A 7,347-nucleotide genomic window follows, 5' to 3' on the forward strand; every position below is an offset into this window, starting at 1 on the left:
CATTACACATATGACCATCCTGGTCATACAGGTCTCCATTCTCATCCTGTCTGAGTATAACAATCGCAACCATGTTTCGCGACTGAGGATCAATCGATGTAAGCGGTGTAGTATCGATCGATGTCGAACGATGTAGATTGGTCGACGATGAAGGTCGGGTATCGGTCGACGGGTGGGTGCGAGAATCGGTCGACATGAAAGCTGCTGCGTCGATCGATGTGGAACGTTGGTCTTTGCGGATCGAGCGTTCCAAGTGAACAGGATCTTCTGAGAATAGCAGTTGTTTGTTCTTGTTGCTTCTGGTACTGCTGGGCATGTACCTGAAAAGACAAGAAAATTTTTGTGTCAAAATGGGGGTAGAGAAAAGAATAAGAATCAATAACACTAAATCTAATGGCGATCAAAGCTCTCCGGCAACGGCGCCAAATTTGATACCACTCAAATTACCCTAAGGAGTGAATTACTCTCTCAAATAAGAGGTTCAGTTGGAGTACTTAGGGATCGAATCCACAAGGAGCTAGGGAACCTATTAAATCTAGTCAGGTTATTAATTCTAGGTGTTTGTTGTTTTATGGGTTTAAAAGTAAATAGCAATCCTAATTGAGCAAGGCTATTGCTCGACTAACAAGATGATTGGGGGTGTAACTTTATTGGAAGATATTAGACGCATGGTTTCTATTCAGGTGTTGGAGATTATAATCCTATAGATGCCTAACAGTTGCATGCATGATATATTAGAGCTTAACTCCTTAATCACAGTGATCAGCGATGGCAATGTTTCACTGGTTAACTAACTAGATCTTGGATCTCAACTGTCGTCTTTCTTTAACTTAGGCTAGCAGAGCAAGTGTAACCAAAATGACCTCTCCCGATCTCTCCCATCTGAAACTGCATACCTCTGTATTCAGAAAACATAGTGACAACACGTTAGTATGTAGTAACTAAAATAAAGAGAGCCCAGCAAATTATTATTTTACAGAACCAGACAACATAAAAATCAGACATTTTTTTTGTTAGGTAGAACTTGTTGCAGTTTTGAAAAATAGTAATAAGAATTTGCTCACTCTTTATGATGAAGATGTACTAAGACACCGTCCCTCTGCAAACTGCTGTTGATGTCCATAATACTTGTATTGTATCTATCCTTCACCGTGAAGTTTGCTTATGTTAGCAGAATGACGGTTAGAATGAGAGGGGTGGAAAAGTGTTTGGTTATTCAAACTCTAAGGTAGTTGTATCTTCTTTTTAGGCTTGTTGAGCATTTTCTTCTTCTTTCTACAAAAACATGTCACAGACTCACAATTAGCCAAGTTCGGTATTATTAAAGCAAGAGGTCTAAACAACACATAACTGCAGATAAGTTAATTGACCCACCAACTTCCACTTGTCTGTCTAGCACTCCTCATCCTTTACTCGTGTCTAGCATTACGCTCAAATGCTCCGGCCTCCTCTTCAGAAATCATTGGAGTCCCATGCTCCATCATCTCCAAGGCATTGCTAAAATCCCCGAGCTTCACCACTAGAGTCAACAGTTCAAAAAGACGCCGCCAGACCCCAGTCTACTGCAAGAGAACCGGTCCTCCCCCAGGTTCAGAGTGTGGCTCCGGCCTTGGAGGAACCCGGGATAGCAGGATTACTGGAGCGATGTCCTGCATAGGGAAAGCCTGCTGAGAATGAGCAACTTCGGTTGACTTGAGTGCACAGGTTATTCCCCGAATTTGATGACGAAATCGAAAAATAAGAGGCAAACTGTTGGGAAAAAATACACAGGTATTGAATTCCTCCAAACCCCAGGCAGGACACCGGCTTCAGGGTTCCCGCTAGGAGACGCCCTGGGTCCCCGCTAGGAAAAATTCCGGGTCCGGTCCAAGGGACCGCCCCCTTCCTCCGAGAAATGGAAATATTCCGATAAGGGGATCCTTCCATATTTCCGAATATGGAAGAGTTTAACCCTATTGGCTGGCCAAGACCGACTCACAGACAACTATATAAGGGGAAACTAAACCCTAGAACAAGAGGTCGACACTTGGAGACTTAGAGATTAGAGCTAGGCGGCTAGAACTAGGGTTCTTACACCAATCTATTGTAGTTCCAGCTCTTTGATCTAATAAAACATCTCTTTCTACTTTATTACTTGAAAATCAATACGAAATACTAGCCTCATCCAACGTTCTGTGGTACTCACACAGATCCTACACAAAAATCCCTTAACAATGGGTGCATCTTGTTTGTGTACAGGGGCGAAGGCAGTAAGACACTTATGGGTGCACGTGCACCCATAATTTTATTAATATTAAGAATTTTGTATGAAAATAACATATGTTCCAGCTAGCTAAAAGGGTTTGCAATGTTACTAACTACATTTATATATACTGCAGAGAAACCGCAATAATCAACCCATAGTAGGAATCACTGATTGAAAGTAATAACTCTGGCCGTTACATAGTCTTCGGTAATAGAAAGGGAAGCAGATCGACGACCATTTTGCAGCGCTGTTGCTTTACTCAAGACTATCGACTTTTGACTCAAGAGTCGAACCATCAATGATGATTTTAACCTATGTTTCTCATTGTGTGGGTCGCTAAAATATTATCAAAATTAGCTCGTAATAGGCAATGTATTCGTTGATTTACAAAAAAAAATGCTATGTATTAGCATAGCAGTAAGCTGGGAACTCAAACATTTACACAGGCCCAAAATAAGAGAAAGCCTACATACAACAAATCCAATTGCGACGGACAGAAAAACGAAGAATGAACTAAACTATTTTGAATACCTTGTTGCTTACGTGGAAGTATGAGAGAAGAGCATGTTGACATGGCATCTTATGAAGAGAGAGTGTTCTCTTTTATATATACTAGGATTTGGCCCGTCATACAGGCGGATTATTTACCAAAATAATTATATATATATATTATCAATTTTAATGAGAATTTTAATATGTTTGGTTTTTTTTTAAAAAAATTGATATTAATATTCACCTTGCATGTTTTGTTATTTTTTTTATAAATCATGTTTATCTTACTATTGAAAACATGTTCACAAATACATAATAGTTTCATATGTTTTAGTGTTTACTTACTTTAATTATGATAGTTATGACAGTAAGCAGAATGTAGATTCAGTATAAAACCTGGATTACATTTTCATTTTTATACATTTTTTCCTTGAATACATTAATAATTTAGTTTCCAATGTGCAAGTAGAATACAGACCAACTATAGAGGTTCAACTACTTTAAATTACAATTATGAATGTTAGTAAAAGCTGTGAATGTTTTTTTACTTGTATTAAAGTTTTTTTTGTGTTATGCGCGGAATATTAGTTTTTATAAAAAAAATTGTGAACATTATGATAAGACATTAATGTTTATATTGTAAATCAACTGTGCAGTCGCTTATTGTAGATAAGCTCTTGTTCTTTGTTTTGGTCAGTAGTACTCGGCTTATGGATACGGTAGTCTTGGAGCAGGGAGACTATGTTATAGGCAATGTGTTTTTTTACCTTTGTAGTTGAGTTATATTGGTAATTTACTTGCGGTTGTTTTCTATTTGTTTAATTGTAATTTTCCTTACAAATTAGAGGGAATTTTTCTTTTCACATGGGTCATGTGACCACCCTAGTTCTATGCTAGCTCCTCCACTGATTATAGTTTTAAGTGTCACTGAGTTGTTGTTGAGAAGTGTCGTGTTATGTTTTGTTTTCACCTCAGCCCATTCAAAAAATTTGTTATAGTGGTTACCCAGAAGATGAAATAAGAGATTGGGACAAATATTTGACCAAATCGTGTGACATGAACCCTATCATCCATTTCAGCCTATAATTCTTAGAAAATCACACTCATTTTGTAGCGCTTAAATGTCGACTGCGTTATCATGTACAAACAAATATATAACCAAAGCTCCAGCCTTCTTTGAGTTTCAAGAAAATATTTGTAGCTTTTTATGTAACGATTGGAAATAACTAACTATTTCTTATATGTGAATGGAAGATGTTTGTTTAATACCGTTTTGTTTGGCCATGTCGTAAGTGTTTATATCTTCAGGATTTGTGTTGTTTTTGTAGGTGTCGAAGACTGCTATGGTGGTGGCTGCCTCAAATAATTTGTATTTATGATTGTTGCAGGCTTAGCTAGTAGTTAAGTATAATGTGAATTTATATTCGAGGATTCGTTTTAAAAAAGAGGTTTGTTTGGAAACATAGATTGTATTTTTTAAAATAAGGTTTATTTGGAAACATAGATAGCAGTATATTAAGAAGAAGAAAAGTAATGGGTTATATTTTTAAGAAAATTTGAAAGTCCATTATATTATAAGAAACCACCTATCTCGGGTTTCCGGGGTCATAGATTTCAGCTTCATTCTAATATTTCTAAATTTCAGTTCGGGTTCGCCTTGGATTTTTGCGGGTTCGATTCGAGTCAGATAACCCAATTAAATTACTTTTAAAATTTTAAAATTCATTATATATTTATATACTTTAAATTCCTCAAAAACTATAAACAAAATAATATATTAAATATAAATTTGAATAACATATGTCAGAATACCTAAACTTAACATATAAATTATTTTAGTTCAAATATTTGGATAGATAATCAATAATAATTTTAAGTATTTTTGGTGTTTTAAGTATACTTTTACTATTTTATATATTTACTATTTATTATTTGTATATATTTTCAAGTATTTAAACCAGCTTAAAAGTATCATATATATTTTAGATGTATTTATATATATTAAATCTGAAGATAATTAATATATATAAGTATATAAATCTATTTCGGATACATTCGGGTACCTGGAATACTTCGGTTCGGATCGAATTCGGTTTCGGTTCTCCAAAAACCAAAATTTTGAATAATTCGGATATTTAATCAATTTTGGTTTGAATTTGTTACTAATTTTTAAGATCGAGATCGGTTCGGTTCTTCTGATTCGGATATTTTGCCTAGCCCTTATATTATTGACATGAAAAACAAATAGAAACATATTTTTGAAAAATATATCTGCGCGGGTGCGCGGGTCAAAGTCTAGTTGTTACTTAAATGTTTAGACATTCAAAATATAATTCTCAATATCGCTTTTCCAGAAGTCTTAACCAGTTAGCTGATTGGCACTTTGCCTCCATCGGATCCTTGGACTCGTTTTGATGATCACAAATTTTTTTTGGTGTGGATCAATAAAATACAGTGAACGCAGTTTTAAGTTTTAAGTTATGATTTGTGTGGCTGGGAAACATATTAACCTGAAGGCTCTAAAGGTTAATAAGTTTTCAGTGATATGCCAAGGATCTCTTTGACGTTTTCAGTGGTTTCTTAAAAAATATCAAAGAAGAGACTATAGCCTGGTTTGTTCACGAAGTGTTGTTATTCCTTTTGTTTTTTTTTTTAAATCTTGTTTATTCAACGAATTGTTATTCCTTCGTTTAGTTGCTCCTTATTCCTCTTATACTTTGTTATATCATTCATAATGATTCCTATGGAATACGGCTAGTGATTGATCTAAGTCTTTGACTTTCAAATTTGATAAAGAAAATACATTTACTGGTAGGCCAAAGATAGTCATTTGTGGCATTTCCAATATATATTAGAAGTAAATAGTATTTGATTATGACAATAAACATATGACTGATTAGCGGTCAAACCAACCTCATATTTGATTAAGTAGGAAATATGCTTATATTTAAAGTAAATTGACTGGGAGACATAGGAGAAACTAAATAAATTCAAAAGGAGATTGTATCGTTTATGCAAAGTTTTAGAGCTGTACGCTTACCAATAGATGCTTTGCTTCGGCGGCTTATCAACTTTGTCATTACATGCCTCCGAAAACCTCAACAAACGGACTTCAACGACGTTGTTACAGCGGCCGGCTTTCCAATCGACGATGAAAACGAAGGAGGTTGCCATCGCTGATTAGTGATTCTCTAAGGATTATAATGTTTGAGAGGGAGCAAGTGATGCATATCAACGAAGCCTGCTCTCATATTTTTAGGTCTAGATTCACTAAACATGGAGGAAGAAGGGGTTGTCATGAATGCGGCGTAGTGGAGGTTGTGGTCTCTGGATCAATGGCGTTAATGAGAAGGGTGATTTTGTCGATTGAATGCAACCCCAAACCGTTACGCCGTTGACTGGCCAGAGGGGTGGTGAACATAAAACGTCACAGCAACAACGACACCGTCGAGACGTAGGGAAGGAGCGAGCAGGTTATAGATGATGGATTAGTTTCAGGTGGGTGGCCTGTTAATACATTAAGCCCAATTATGACATATAGTCCAATTTGTTTACATTAGACAGAAACTCAAACGTGAACGATTAAGTTGTAGAATAGAGTTTTATAGGTGATGCCACGTGTCATCATTTCCAACATCTTTCTTGATGACGTGGCGTTCTATACGAAGAAAACATTCTCCTTTATATATATAGATAGATATATAGATACTAGGGCTGGTCCGCCATACGGACGGGATGAATACTTGAAAATAATTTAAATTGTTAGAATAAGTATTTAATGAAATTTTTTATTAATTAAAAATATAAATATTAGTTAAATTTTTACATGTTTTTTTTAAGACTAAATAAAGCATGTTGATAATTCGTTATATTTCGTTTTCTTGGGGTGGCATTACATATAATAAATTATGTGGTGCATTTTATATTTATTATAATTGATTGTTTATATACATATAAGTGAGAAGCTATTAATATTGTGTAAGTTGTGATTGAGATGTAAGAGTAAAGTTGTGATTGAGAAGTTATTAATATTGTGTAAGTGAGAAGTTATTAATATTGATTATTTATATTTTTTATTTAAAATCTTAGAGGTTTTTAACTTGTTTTAGTTTTTTCCATTTTTGTTATGTTTTTAACTTTGAAAATGTTTATAAATTATAAACTGCTAAATTCCCATTGAAATTTTGTGATTGAAGTTTAAATATTTATAACAAAATACAATGATTACAAAAACATACGGAAGATATATTTGCCTTGTATTTTTAATAACATATACCATATAAAACCAATTAATTATTTAAATTTTGATTTTAATAGTTGCATTGTATTTTTAATAACAATTATGGATTACTAAAAAGAATATACTATTTGAATTTTTATTAATATATAGCGCTTTCCAACATAATATGCGAATGATTATTTTTATTTGAAAATGAGAAACATTTTGACTAAAATATTGTGTCTCGATACATGTAACCATGTCAATTTAATATCTAATGTTATTGGTTAGTGTATTTTAATAGAGTTGACAATCCAAATTAAATATATTATTATTAGTTATATAATTGTAAAATATATATTGAAATCATGTGTTACTGGTGGCATGATTT

Source organism: Brassica oleracea, unplaced genomic scaffold (genome assembly GCF_000695525.1).
Source record: "Brassica oleracea var. oleracea cultivar TO1000 unplaced genomic scaffold, BOL UnpScaffold00689, whole genome shotgun sequence".
Taxonomy (NCBI): domain Eukaryota; kingdom Viridiplantae; phylum Streptophyta; class Magnoliopsida; order Brassicales; family Brassicaceae; genus Brassica; species Brassica oleracea.